The sequence below is a fragment of the Sus scrofa genome, chromosome 4 (assembly GCF_000003025.6).
Source record: "Sus scrofa isolate TJ Tabasco breed Duroc chromosome 4, Sscrofa11.1, whole genome shotgun sequence".
In the NCBI taxonomy this organism is placed as follows: Eukaryota; Metazoa; Chordata; class Mammalia; order Artiodactyla; family Suidae; genus Sus; species Sus scrofa.
This window is the reverse complement of record NC_010446.5, coordinates 127,762,165-127,776,935: the sequence shown is the minus strand read 5'-3', so window position 1 is coordinate 127,776,935 and position 14,771 is coordinate 127,762,165.

The window sequence follows — 14,771 nt, the reverse complement described above, 5'->3', positions numbered from 1 at the left end:
GCTCACAGAAAGTCCGCTGGGTTCATGGACACACCCTTGGGTCCTCTGATCAGAAACAGCTTTCTGGGTAGCTGGTGCAACTCCAACATGGGCTTCTTGGCCAGCTGAGATGGTAAATCAAAAGCCTTAGAACCTGTGGGGACTGGCAAAGGTTCAAGACCTGAAGAATTTCGGGGTAGTGGTCTCCGTCATCTCTTTGCCAGTCTGGTTCCTGGAAAATCAGATAAATCCTGAAGGGTTAAGCGTAAGCTCAACAAAGCAGAATCCCCAGTTGTAGCTACGGGGCCAGATTTGCATCTCTGCTGGAGCAGACCAGCACGACCTCAGGCACGGAGCGGACAGCCATTGATCAGGCAGATACCTTTCTTCCCATTGTTGGCCAACAATCCTCGCCACAGTATAGATTCACAGCCTGCCCCAGGGCCATGCTAACTCACGCACTGTATGATGATGTGGTCTAAAGGGAACCTGACCATCTGGCCTGCTGCAGAACACCGCATTTGTCTGTCAGAGCAACGATATGTAATTTGGGCCAGAATATCAAGAAGCAGCAGGAAGTTCCCGTCATGGAGCACTGGAAACAAATCTGACTAGGATCCATGAGGGTTCGATCCCTGGCCTCACTCAGTGGGTTAAGGATCCGGCATTGCCGTGAGCTGTGGTACAGATCGAAGATGCAGCTTGGATCTGGTGTTGCTGTGGCTGTGGTGTAGTCTGGCAGCTATAGCTTCGATGAGACCCCAGCCTGGGAACTTCCATGTGCCACGGGCACAGCCCTCAAATGCAAAAAAAAGGCAGCAGCAAGTGTGTTGGAAGGTTTAGTAATAAAGAGCCCTCTGGAGGTAGAGATAAACCCTGGTAGACATTTCGGTGTGATGTCCAGGTCACCCTCTCCACGTCAGTCCTGACACACTCATTCCCCAGCTGCCCAGAGTGTCCACCACGGAGAGCCACCACCTCCCGTGTCACGTCCCCATCCCAGGGTAACCTGCATCTGAGGATTGGTCCATAGAGGATATGAAGGCTCGGTCCCCCGGGCGCAGGGCGTTTTAGCTCCCGCGCTCCCAGTGGCTCCGCTGAGGTCTCTCCCTGCTGGGGTGGCGTCTGCTCTTCCATTTTCCCTCCGCCCCACAGCATCCTTCACTCCTCTACGGGTGTTGACCCAAGAACTCAGCCTGGTAAACTTTCTCCAGCTCATCTCAGAGGTTTCGTCCCAGGAAGTGCAACCCGTGAGAGCCATACGCAGGTGGGCACCTGCCCTTCTCTGATTCCTTCCTCTCTTTCCCAAGAGAAGGGTCTTGTGACATGGGACTTGAGCGTTTTGAAAAACAGAACGAATCGTCAGTCCACAATGCAAGAGTTTAACCTTTCCAATCACCTCTGAAAAACTAAGGTTGAAATTCTGAAGCCATCTAGAACAGATAAATACCTCTACTTTATATCTTCCTATCTCTTTATTTGAACAATTGTTTCATTACTTTAAAAACGTATTTCCCATTCTCTGGAATCAACATCATTAGTCCATTTTCACAGCTTTCTTCTTTCACAAAAAGATCAAATCATTGCTTTCTATTTCATTCAACTTTAAAATCTGTCTACAGAGAAACGACAAACTTCTCAAACTCCAGTTGCCAATATTACCAATCAACCAGAGCCTAACGGTGAAAGAAGACATCACACAAACCACAGCACACATGATCGCTGGAAGAGCAATTGGGATGAGTGACCTGAAGGGGAAGCCAGTGTGTTTCTGCACACACAGCAGGAGGCCCTAACCCAGTCCAGGGAGCCTGGGCTTCCTTGAGGCTGTGGTATTTAAGCCAAGATCCAAGGAATGAATGAGGTTAGGAAGATGAAGAGGCAAAGGGGAGGCACCCAACACTGGGGTTTGAGGGCCTTCATCAAACCAGTGAAAGAGGACTTGTTGGTCTTTGATGCCATGAACAAAATGGTAGGAGCCACTACTTCCTTTCGAAACACAGGACATGTCCCCATCTTGTTAGGTTTTGGAATGTCACCGCCACAGACCCACTTTGACCACAGAACCTTTCTTCAGCCACAGGCTTTCGTTGCTTAAGAGAAGAGGCCACCATCTACATTCTACAAGTTTGAATGCCAAAGAACACATACAGACGCAGAGAGGTTCTACCACATTTGCTTCTCTGCATCAGAAGAGAATTTCATGCCACCCCCTATACAGAGTGTATTTCTTAAGGACTAGAATCACACAGATTCTCACCCAGCCCTATGTTCTCCGCACTCAGCCCAGTACTGGACACATAGTAGATGCTACAGTTAAACCAAGGTTTAATAATATTCATTTGTAATGAATCCTACATTCAAATAGTAACAGTGATTGAACAGGGCAGGACAAGAGATTATCAAGTTCAGAATTTAAAGAATCTTTGAAACATTTTCTAAACAGCTAAGCTTAATTTACAATTAAAAAAAAAAAAACAGCTTCCATGCAATCATTTGTGAATAAGTATTACCTTAGGGTCCACAGAGAAAGTCCAGGAAATATCCAATGCTTACTCTTGAAACTAATCTCCTGAAATGAATCTGAGCTAGGAGAGTCCATGCTGCTTTTTTCTTAGCCGAGATTTCAGTGAAGAACTCCTGACTAACATCCAGGACTCGGGTAATTTCAGCATCAAGTGATGCTGGTGAAGCCCTTACACACCTCGCTCTTCTGTCCGTCATCCCCCATCAGGTGACAGGTGCTTGTCTTAGAGTGCCACCACACCTGGATACCAGCTCTTTCTCATCTTGGTCAAAGCATGGAAACACCTGCTACATGGTTTCAGTCACTGTCCTATCATCAGGTTCCCAGCAAGTTATTTGGGGCCAAGTGGCATTTTGCACTTCTACATCCATCTCAACAAAGTGTGATTCTCCTTTTTAGTGACTTACAATGTGAAAAAAATGTATCACAGAAGAGATCCCAATGACATTGTGACAAAAGAAGTTTTTATTTTAAGGAAAAAGAGGAAAATCACCGTAATCATGAATGTGAATTTTCTTGAGAACAAAACAAAAAGTAATTATGGCAGCGAGGGTGTCATACATGGCAGTTCACATCAGGCGACAGAGTTTCGCAAAGTAAAGTATTAATTCTAAATGCCTATGTCCTCCAAGTTCATTACTGACAACCAATCTAACAAGCAAGCAATGTCAAGTTACTGCTCTTGTTCTATTAACGACAGACTGCGAACATCTCAAAATAACCTTTAGACCATAATTCCATGAATGTGAACTAGCAATAAAATCATGGACAGGAAAAGCAAGATAGAAGTTACCATGGGAGATCTGTACCCTCCCAAAAGAGCTAATAAATAACTTCTCTCTTTGTCATTCTAACCTAGTTATGGTAGTATTGTAACATATTGCACATGTATGTGTTTAATAGACACATTAATTCAACAATAAATGCACACACACACACACTTGAAAACCTACGGAAAACTCATTTAAGATGTTCTGTTTTAAAACTCTAATATAACTTACTTTTAGGATGGGGAAACTTATGGTCACACAGGAACACGTATTGAAACCCACGTTTCTAACACAAAGGCAGAGCAGACAGCTTCGATTAGGAAACCCAGGGGACATTTCATTTGATTGCTCTAAAGATGAAAAGGCAAGAAAGGAAAAGGATGAAACAATTTCAGATGCTTTCAATGCATTTATCAAATCAGAATGAACTGCTTTTGACTGTGAGTGTAATAAGTCAGAAGGCATATTCTCTAAACCAAAAGGCAAGTACGTCTGTTCCACTGTGACTAATTCAACTTAATGAAATTATTTTTTTAAAAAAAAACCTACACATGAGATATAAGAAGAAAGGAGAAGATGATACAAAGGCAAGCAACTGCCAGTATATTTCACGAAAAGACAATGGCCGCAATTTTGAACCGATTAATGTTAGAATTTCTGCCTGACCTTGGATTTGACAAAACTCAATAGAAAGGCCAAGCTTATAAAAGGACTTCAATTATAAGAGGCTATCTAAAGAGCCTTAAACTGGTTCTCAAGATGAAATACTCACTGAAGTTTGTATTTATTTCGTAAACAACCATGCTAACCTTGTTGTTTGCGCTGCCAATGACATCGGCCCAGGACTCTGGAATCCCTCTGCTATAAATCTTTATAGATAAGCAGCTCATTCATTGTTTGTCAGACTACGGTGGGAAGTTGTACCAGGAAAATGATACAGAAATGAATCAAGTGTGATACTGTATATTACAAAACCCAAGTATCACACATACCATATACCTTATAATAGGCTTTTATCCCCTAGAGACAAAATTGACGTGACAATAACCGACACTTACACCTCTGGGCTAAGAACTAATAAAAGATAATAATAGTATTAATAATCCCTTGCATGTGTTTATTGCTCTGTAGCTTACAAACCTCCTTTGCCAGGGCTCTATCAGTTGCCCTGGGAGACGGGTAAGGGATCTTGACTTAAAGAGGGGGCACTGATTTGCCCCAGGTTATATGGCTAATAAGAGGCAAACTTAAGAGTTCAAACACAGTCCAGGTTTTTTTGTGGGACAATGGAACTATTTCTCTGACAGTCTATATCTGTTCAGGGATAGGAGATACGTACAAAGAGAGTATTACAGTGTCAACACTCGAAAGATTTTATTTGATCTACTATAAAGAAACAGAAAGCCACAAGTCTTCCAGCATTCCAGCCACGACGGGAACTCCTAGAATTTCTTATATAGTAGGAGCCTTCTTATCAAATGTAATCAGGGCCTGTTAGGTAAAGAAATCAGTAGAAGTATGAAATCATTAAAGGACAGTACTTTAAAGATTTTGTTTTTAGAGTTGCCGTCATGGCTCAGTGGTTAACGAATCCGACTAGGAACCATGAGGTTTCGGGTTCGATCCCTGCCCTTGCTCAGTGGGTTAAGGATCTGGCGTTGCCATGAGCTGTGGTGTAGGTTGCAGATGTGGCTCGGATCCCGTGTTGCTGTGGCTCTGACATAGGCTGGCAGCTAAAGCTCCGATTAGACCCCTGGCCTGGGAACCTCCATATGCCAAGGGAACGGCCCAAGAAATGGCAAAAAGACAAAAAAAAAAAAAAAAAAAGATTTTGTTTTGTAAAAACATAGAAGTGTTTACATGTTTTGTCTAGAATATTGTATAAAATATTTGCTAATTTTTTTAAGTGTAGAGTCAACGACTTCTGTTTGAGAATGGGCCCAGTGTCTGTCATCTTAAATATCTATCTTACAACAATCCCATCTGTAATTTACCATATATGATATTCAGTTTCAATTTATTCGATTCAAAGAACTTAATGAGTTGAGGAGAAACTGGTTTTGCCTGGCCTCAAAGAATCCTCCCCAGGAAAAATACCAACGAAAAAGGGAAAGATAGGCACTTTACAGCAGAGAAAGCCAGCAGCCACCACTTTCACCGAGATAACATCTCTGGCAATAAAACGCATCAACGCCATGGACCCTCTGATATGAGGGGCTGGGAAGAGAGGAACATCACTTCCGGGGTATTTTCACCCCAAACGCATAACCCCATTCCAATCACGAGAAAACATGAGACAAATCCGAATTGAAGGACAGTCCACAAAATAACTGCTCTGTTCTCTTTAAGTGTCGTGGTTTCGAAAGACAAGGAGAGACTGCGTAACAGTTACAGACGGGAGATGGGAGAAGGTTAAGGAGACAGACCAGCTCAGTGCAATGCGGGTCCTGGGTTGCATGCTGGAACAGAAAAAGAAAATCAGTGGGAAAACTGGTAAGATCCAAGCAGGATCATTAGTTTAGCTTGTGGTACTGTGCTAATGTCAATTTCCTGCTTTTATTGATTATGCTATGGTTACACAAGATTTAACAGACTAGAGGAAGCTGGGTAAAGGATATACAAGAACTCCATGTACTGTTTTTACAAATTTGTAAGTCCAAAATTAGTTCAAAATAAAAAGTTTAAAACAACAAACACAAAAATGCTTGCAGAGCAATCTGACTGCAAACACGTGGGAAGGCAGTCAGACCTCAATAGGAATGACAAGCAAGTCGTGAAAGCAAAGCAAAAAATGGCCAGTGGTCAAAACAGAGAAAGAAGGTTCTGATTCAGTAGTTAATCAAAGAAATGCAGATTAAAACAAGACATTCTTCTTTTTTTTTTTTTTTTGGTCTTTTGTCTTCTTAGGGCTGCACCCATGGCATATGGAGGTTCCCAGGCTAGGAGTCTAATCTGAGCTGTGGCCACCGGCCTACACCAGAGCCACAGCAACACCAGATCCGAGCCACATCTTACGGCAACACCGGATCCTTAACCTACAGAGTGAGGCCAGGGATCGAACCCGCAACCCCATCATTCTTAGTCAGATTCATTTCCTCTGTGCCAAGACAGGAACTCCAAAACAAGATATTCTTATTTTCAAATTGGCATATTGATTTAAAGTATAAAAGTCAGTGTTTTAAGTATACAATTCAGTATAGGAAGATATGGGGAGAAGGCACTCACAACCACTACGGGTAGGAATGTAAACTGATACAGACTTCCTTAAGGAAAAAAATTTAAATTTAAATGTCTATATCTTTAGGACTGGCATTTCCACTTCCGAAAAAATTACTCTGGATGTCAAGAATACAGAATACAAAAGATGTTCACTGCAATGTTACATATGATCACAAAAAACTTTAAACAACCGAAATACTCACCAACAAGGAATGGTTCGATTACTACACTATACTCATATAAGGACATATTATGCAATAATTTAAAAACATAATCTAATTTATAGTCACTGACAGCCATGGACGTTAGGTATTATTATTATGTGAAATACTGTTATAAAAGAAAGTATAGGGTAATTATCAATTTTAGAACCGTTTATAATATAAAAGTTTCATATTTATTCATATTTCTTTCTTCTCTATTTGTAACTTAACATGTATTCCTTTTGCAATTTTTTTTTAAATTTACAGCCCCCCCAAACTGTGCACACTTTTCAGGGATCTCAGTTTGTGTGAGGAAGGGAAGGGTGCAGAAACCACCTGCGGGATATGCCTGCACTTTCAGAAGCAGTCGCTAGGTGGTACACTGTGTCTCTAGCAGGTACTCAAGACATTTGCATTTGTTTGCTACATCCAGTGCAGCGACCCAAAGACAATAACACAGCCCCATACAGGCATGCCTCGGAGGACCCCAAGAAAGCTAATACCACAATAAAGCCGGTCTCGAGAATTTTTCGGTTTCCCAGTGCATATACGTTTCTATCTGTTAAGAGTGCAATAGCACTTATGTTCAAAAAAATGTACACGCCTTAAGTAAAAACTGCTTTATGGCTAAAAAAGGCTAACCATCATCTGAGCCTTCAGCACGTCCTAGTCCTTCTGCTGGTGGAGGTCCGGCCTCCAAGTTCATAGCTGCAGACAAATCATGGTGGTGGTTGCTGAAGGCTGGCATTTTCTTAAAATAAGACAAGCAGTGAAGTTGCCACACTGATTGACTCTTCCTTTCATGAACAGTTTCTCTGAAGCATGCAATGCTGTTCTGACAGCATCTTACCCACAGCAGAACTTCTTTCAAAACTGGACTCAGTCCTCTCAAAACCCTGCTGCTGCGTTACCACCTCGGTTTACGTAATATTCTAAATCCTTTGCTGTCATTTCAGCAATCTCCACAGCATCCACCAAGAGTCGGTTCCATCTCAGGCAACCACTTTCTTTGTGTATCCATAAGAAGCGACTCTTCGTCCATTAGTTTGCACAATTTGGACACATCTTCAGGCTCCACTTCTAATTCTAGTTCTCCTGATATTTCCACCACATCTGCAGCTGCTTCTTCCACCAAAGTCCTGAACCTCTCAAAGTCAGCCATGAAAGTCAGAAATCCACTTGTTCCAAACTCCAGTGAAAGTTGATATTTTGACCTCTTCCTATGAATCAGGAATGTTTTTTTTTTGGGGGGGGGTGAATTGCACCTGCAGAACTTCCCACGCCAGGGACAGAATTTGAGCCACAGCAGTGACAATGCCAAACCCTTAAACGCTAGGCCACCAGGGAACTCCATGACCGTTCTTAATGGCATCTAGAATGGTGAATCCTTTTTAAAAGGTTTTCAGTTGACTTTGCCCAGATCCACCAGAGGAATCGCTATCTAAGGCAGCTGTAGCCTTATAAAATGTATTTCTTCAGCAATAAGACTTGAAAGTCAAAATCACTCTTTGATCCATGGTTTGCAGAATGGATGTTGTTTTCACGGGTATGAAAACAGCGTGAATCTCATGGTCCATGTCCACCAGGGCTCTTGAGTGACCAGGTGCATTGTCAGTGAGCAGTCATATTTTGAGAGGAATCTTTTTGCTGAGACGTAGGTCTCAACAGCGGGGTTAAATATTCAGTGAACCACACTGTAAAAAGATTGCCATCATCCAGGCTTTGTTTTTCCATTTAGCGGGCACAGGCAGAGGGGATTCAGCATAGTAGGACTTCCAGACGGGAAATGAGCACTGGCTTCAACTTCAAGTCACCAGCTGCACTAGCCCCACCGAGAGAGTCAGCCTGCCCTTTGAAGCTCTGAAACCAGCCACTGACTCTTCCTCTCTACCAACGTCCTGCAGGGCGTCCTCTAGGCTCTTTCATCTGGTTGAGAATCTGTTCTCTGTGCAGACACCTTCATTAATTATCAGAGCTAGATCTTCTGGATAATTTGCTGGAGTTTCTGCAGTATTAGCACCTGCTGCTTCACCTTACGCTTTTATGTTACGAAGATGGCTTCTTTACTTAAACATCATAAACCAACCTCTGCAAGCATCAGCCTTTTTTCTTCAGCTTCCTCACCTCTCTCAGCCCTCATAGGATTGAAGATGTTTAGGGCCTTGCTCAGGATAAGACTTTGGCTTAAGGAATGTCGTGTCTGGTTTGGTCTTCTCTCCAGACCGCTAACACTTCCTCCATGTCAGTAATCAGACCGCTTGGCTTTGCTACCGCGCCTGTGTTCACTGGAGCAGCACTTTCGATTTCCTTCAAGAACTTTTCCTTTGCGTTCACAGCCTGGCTAAATGTTTGATGCAAGTTCCCATTGCGGCTCAGCAGGTTACGAACCCAAGCAGTAATCATCAGGCCTCAGGCTCAATCCCCGGCCTCGATCAGTGGCTTAAGGATCCCACTGTGGCTGTGGTGTAGGCCGGCAGCTGCAGCTCCGATGAGACCCCTAGCCTGGGAACTTCTATATGCCATGGGTGCAGCCCTAAAAAGACAAAGACCAAAAAAAAAACAACAACAACAAAAAAAAGACTTCCCATCGTGTCTCAGTGGTTAACGAACCCAACTAGCATCCATAAGGACTAGGGTTCGATCCCTGGCCTTGCTCAGTGGGTTAAGGCTCCAGCCCTGCTGTGAGCTGTGGTGTAGGTCACAGATCCATCTCAGATCTTGAGTTGCTGTAGCTGTGGTGTAGGCCACCCCCTAGCCTGGGAACCTCCATATGCTGCAGGTGCGGCCCAAAAAAACCAACAGAACAAAACAAAATGAATGTTTGATGCAAAAAACCTGGCTTCCAGCCTGTCCTGGCTTTTGCCATGCCTTCCTCACTAAGCTTAATCATTACTAGCTTTTTTTTTTTTTTTGTCTTTTTCTTTTTTTTGGCATTTCTTGGACCACTCTCTCGGCATATGGAGGTTCCCAGGCTAGGGGTCGAATCAGAGCTGTAGCCGCTGGCCTACACCAGAGCCACAGCAACGAGGGATCCGAGCCAAGTCTGCGACCTACACCGCAGCTCACGGCAACTCCAGATCCTTAACCCACTGAGAGAGGCCAGGGATCGAACCCGAAACCTCATGGTTCCTAGTCGGATTCGTTAACCACTGCGCCACGACGGGAACTCCAATTATTACTAGCTTTTGATTAAACGTGAGAGATGTGTGACTTTCTTTCCCTGGAACACTTAAAGGTCATCACAGGCTTATTAATTGACCTAATTTCAATAGTCTTGTGTCTCAGGGAACAGGGAGACCAGCGAGGGAGAGATGGAGGAATGGCCGAGTCGGTGGAGCCATCAGAACGCGGTCATCAGCAAGGTTCACCACCTTACCTGCGCACGGTTTGTCCATGGCACCCCCAAACAGCAGTAACAAAGATCTCTGACGGCAGATGACCATAGCAAACATAATTTAAAAGTTTGAAATATGACACAGAGCATGCCGTGAGCTAATGCTGTTGGAAAAATGGTGCCAAAAGACTTGGCTGAAGCAGGGTTGCCACAAAATTTACTAATCTGTAGAAAACGGACTATCTGTGAGGCACGGTAAAGTGAAGTGCGAAACACGAGGTATGCCTTCTTTCCTTCATTTAAAGACACTTTACCATCTTCCAAATGGCTGTGAATTTAATATTCACCTGCTTTACAGGAGGCATTCAAGAAATCGTTGTTGGGCAAATAAGCCAATTAAAACAGAACCGAGAGACGTCACACACTGCGCAGCTGCTTCACGTCAGTTTGTCGTCTTCCTAAACGAAGCTGAGCGGGCTGGATGGGGGTCTTTAACATGATATTCCGCAGTGCGAACCTGCAAATAAACGGAAGGATCAGCATGCCCCAAAGGCATTTCCATTTCTCTTTTTATAAAGCATCTTTGAAGGACTGACATTCCAAGGAATATGATTTGGGAGGTCCGGTCCCCAACACTTGCCCATCTCGCTTAAAGCACTCGGCCTCGTGTCCCCTCGGCGGAAGTTTCAATCCCCCTCTGTCCTCGTGGTGGACTTCATCCTGGCCGCACACTCATTCCACACAGCTGGCGAGGCCCATATTGGCACCTGCTACTGTGTCACCTGCTAGGTGCTGGCATCTGTCAAACGCAGACTCCCTGAACTTGGAGCACTGCTCTCTGAGTGTCACTGGGCTCATCACAGGTGTTGATTAAGTAGATCCCTTCCTAGTCACACCTGATTCCAGTCTGAACTGGACTCAGTCTAAGGCAGGAACATGCTTCCGGCCCGGCCTCCAGTTCATGTGAGATAACAGAGAATCGCATTTCCCTGAAAAGCCTGTGAAACAGAGTTAAATAAGCTGATTTACGACTCATCAAGGCAAACTTTGAAAATGTCCTTTTGTCTAAAGAAAAGAAAAAAAAAAAATCATCCAGGAAGAGAAGCATTCTTTCTCCCCGTAGTAGTGGTAGTCTTACCACTGCTAAGAAATGGTTTTTACAGAAGCAATTATCACTGTCTAGATGCCATTTGTCTCCTTCATCAGACAGTGAGCGCATTGCAAACAGGACACATGCAGAGCTCATCTCAGTACCCTACTAAGTAACATGCTCTCTGGAACACAGTAGGCCTTGTTATATATTTGACGAATGAATAAATAAGTAAATGAGTAATATGTTTGCTAGTAAATACTAGAAGGAGCAGCTCAGTTCTAATAATACTAAATTTTAAAACCTGTCTTCAATATGCTAACATTAAAATGACTTTCTCACTTACTCATTCATTCAAAAAATATTAAGGACCCACTGTATTGCAGACACTGGGCTAAGGATACAAAAATGAATCAATAATTCTGCCTTCAAGAAGTACACACTGTGGTAGATAGAAATGACATATTTATTTAGTGTTTCTTCAAATATTTTCATGTCTGATATTCGCCATAATCCGATGAGACTGATCTCTCCCATAGCCACATTTTAAATCTTTTAAAAGTCACCTGTAGCCACAAAAAGAACCCTTATGAAAATGTGTTAAGCACTATAGCACGCCAGCCTTGTGTGCAGGCAGTCCCCGGTTTAAAAGCAAAAACACCAAGATCCTGTCTCCTCTTTTACCCCCTCAAAGGAAGTGCAATCCTGCATTTTCTCTTTGCCTTTTTTTTCCGCTCCACCTTTAACCATGTTTATCTTAGGAGCCAATATATTATACAGTTTTGCGTGGCTTTGTTCAAGGGGAAACACCCTGGAAACTTGCTCTTTCCACTCAGCACCGGAGCTCCGCCCCGTACATGTCCGCCCTAACCCACGTGGATTTCTTTTTTTATGTGCCGTGGGACAGGTTTCCAGTGTCGTCCGCCCTCATTCGGATTCCAGATTGTTCCAGTACCTTTTATTGAGAAGCTTATCTTTTCCCAACCAACGCACAGGGTCCATGCCGTCTCAGTCATAAACAAGATTTCCATTTGGGCACTGGTCCGTTTCTGAGCTCTCCTCTCTACTGTGTTGGTCAATGCGTACAGCCCTGCACCTAATCCCAGACCATCTGAAGAGACAGATGCAAATAAATTCTTAATTTCTGATAAAACACTCTTTCCACCTTGTAGTGCTTCTCTAGGCACGTCCGGTTTAACTGCAATCATTTGCTTTTGCGGATGAATTTTACAGCTCACTTCGCCCTCTGCCCTTTCATCTCAAAGTGGTTCACAGTGAACTGCGGGCAAGCCTAGGTCTGACCGCATTCCAGGCCTCCTGCCACGTAATACTGAGCATTTCAGAGGAGACCTACCCTATTCCCACGAAAGACAAACTCATAAAGCTACCTCAGAATGTATCGTAACTAAATACAATATGAAGGCAGCTAATTCATCAGGAGACTCGTCCAAAGGTGAAAGCTACTTAAAATAAAGGGTAAAGTAAACCCGGGCCCTCGCTGAGGTTTCCAACGGACAGTGACAGCAGGAGGCTGGATGTTTATGCAACATGCATCCTCCCACTTCCTCACCGACAGAACCTCCTTTTGGCTGGGAGATGAGGGCAAAGTGCCCAGCTCGTCAAAACACCTCCTAGCCTCCATCCTAGACAGATGTACCCAGCAACAGACGTGTCCAGGAGTCAGGGTCTCGGACAAGCAGATGAAGTCAGAGTTTGGAGGCAAGAAAAAGAAGACCCATGGGAGTCAGGAGCAGGCTCAGCGGGCAGGCCCTTTCTGCTCTTTGGGCCCTACATTCTCCCCCCTTCGGGCATCCTCACGTGCAGGCATGATGGCAGGTGACACAGCAGCCACTTGCATTTGACCACAAAGGAAAGGCTAGGAGGGACTGACAAGGATTTAAAGGCCTGATACCCTTGAGTTTCTGTCCTACACCTGCCTTGCTCCGTGCTTGTGGTTTCATGAAAGAAAATTAAACCCCTGTCTAACTCAAGCCACTGCCATTTGGGGGTTTCTCCTACACACAGCCAAATGCAGTCCCTGTTTGAGGAAAGAGTAATCAAATTGCACCTTTGCTCTAGAGTTACATCTGCTTGTAGTTACCTCTTCCATAGTACACAGCCCAGAACCTCAGGGCTTCAAGCAACCGTGAAGTCAAAGCTCTTACCCAAGGGTAAAGGAGGCTCCACCTACAGGCATGCCTACTACTCATGTTTATGCTTAGGTGGGTGAGCACTTAGACGCTGCGTATAAACTTTTGCAATCACTCCCCTTCAATTTCCTTCATGCTGGGGTTTGACATAAATGACGCTACTTTAGTAAGAACATAGCACCCCTTCAGGTACTTCTCAAACAAGTCATCGATGCTTAGAGGTGGGCAGAATGGTAGAATTGAGCCCCACTTGCCCTGCAATGCATGGAAGCACAGGTGTCTGTCATTCTAGGCACTGACCACCTGGCGAAGTATCAAGCTGGAGGCTGTAATGGACTCCAACATGTAAGATATAGCCCCTGTCCTGAAAGAGTTTACACTCTCATAAAGAAAACACACTCACTTGATGACTCAGCTTCCTGAGGTTGGGACTGAAATACCTGGGATAGGAGATTAAGTGCCCAGGTCAAGGGGAACCTCTTCATTTTTCCAGCTGCCATGAACCTAGACAAAAATAAGACCGTGGCAACTCTTGGCTTATCTCAGATGTCAGAGAGCAGTGATGTCCTTGAGTTTACATGTGATCTCGGCTCTCTTTCATCCCTTTTTTGCCTTATTTTGCATAATGTGTACGACCCCCATTAAACTCCTAAGTCCCTCATTCCTCTTGAAAAAACAACTTAAAACTAATTTATATGATATAAAGTGGAAAGACCATTTGTTTTTGAATGACAAATATTGGTTCCAAGACTCATTAGCTGTGTGGTTTTTTTTGTTTTGTTTTTGTTTTTGGGGTTTTTTGTTTGTTTGTTTGTTTGTTTGTTTTTGTCTTTTTGCCATTTTCTTAGGCCACTCCCGAGGCATATGTAGGTTCCCAGGCTAGGGATTGAATCGGAGCTGTAGCCGCCGGCCTACACCAGAGCCACAGCAACACGGGATCCAAGTCTCGTCTGCAACCTACACCACAGCTCACGGCAATGCCGGATCCTTAACCCACTGAGCAAGGCCAGCAATCGAACCCGCATCTGCATGGTTCCTAGTTGGATTCATTAACCACTGTGCCACGACGGGAACTCCTAGCTGTGTGACCTCTCTGAACACCACGATTTTCCCCACCTGAGATTAAAGCCACTCACCACATGGCATTCTCATGAGGATTAAGTGAAAAATGTGAATTCAGCAAAAAACCAATTCATTCCAAGTCTGTCATTAACAAGCCCTATTCAAAACATAGTGAACAAAGGAAGACACTTCCTGCCCATGTTATTATGACACAGGGGGTGAGAAGGTGTCCAGGACGGAACAGTTCCTTTGCAGCCGTGGCAATGCCAGCTGCCAGCTCTGCAACAAAGCTGCAGACTTTCTCATCTCCTTAGCTCTGGATTCTGTGCCGTGACACAAGCTATTTCATCTAGATTCCTAGAATTGGAGCAGTCCTCTCTCCTCTTCTTCTCTTACTTTTAGCCTAAGCCTAGATTCTCCCTGCCCACATGCCTAAG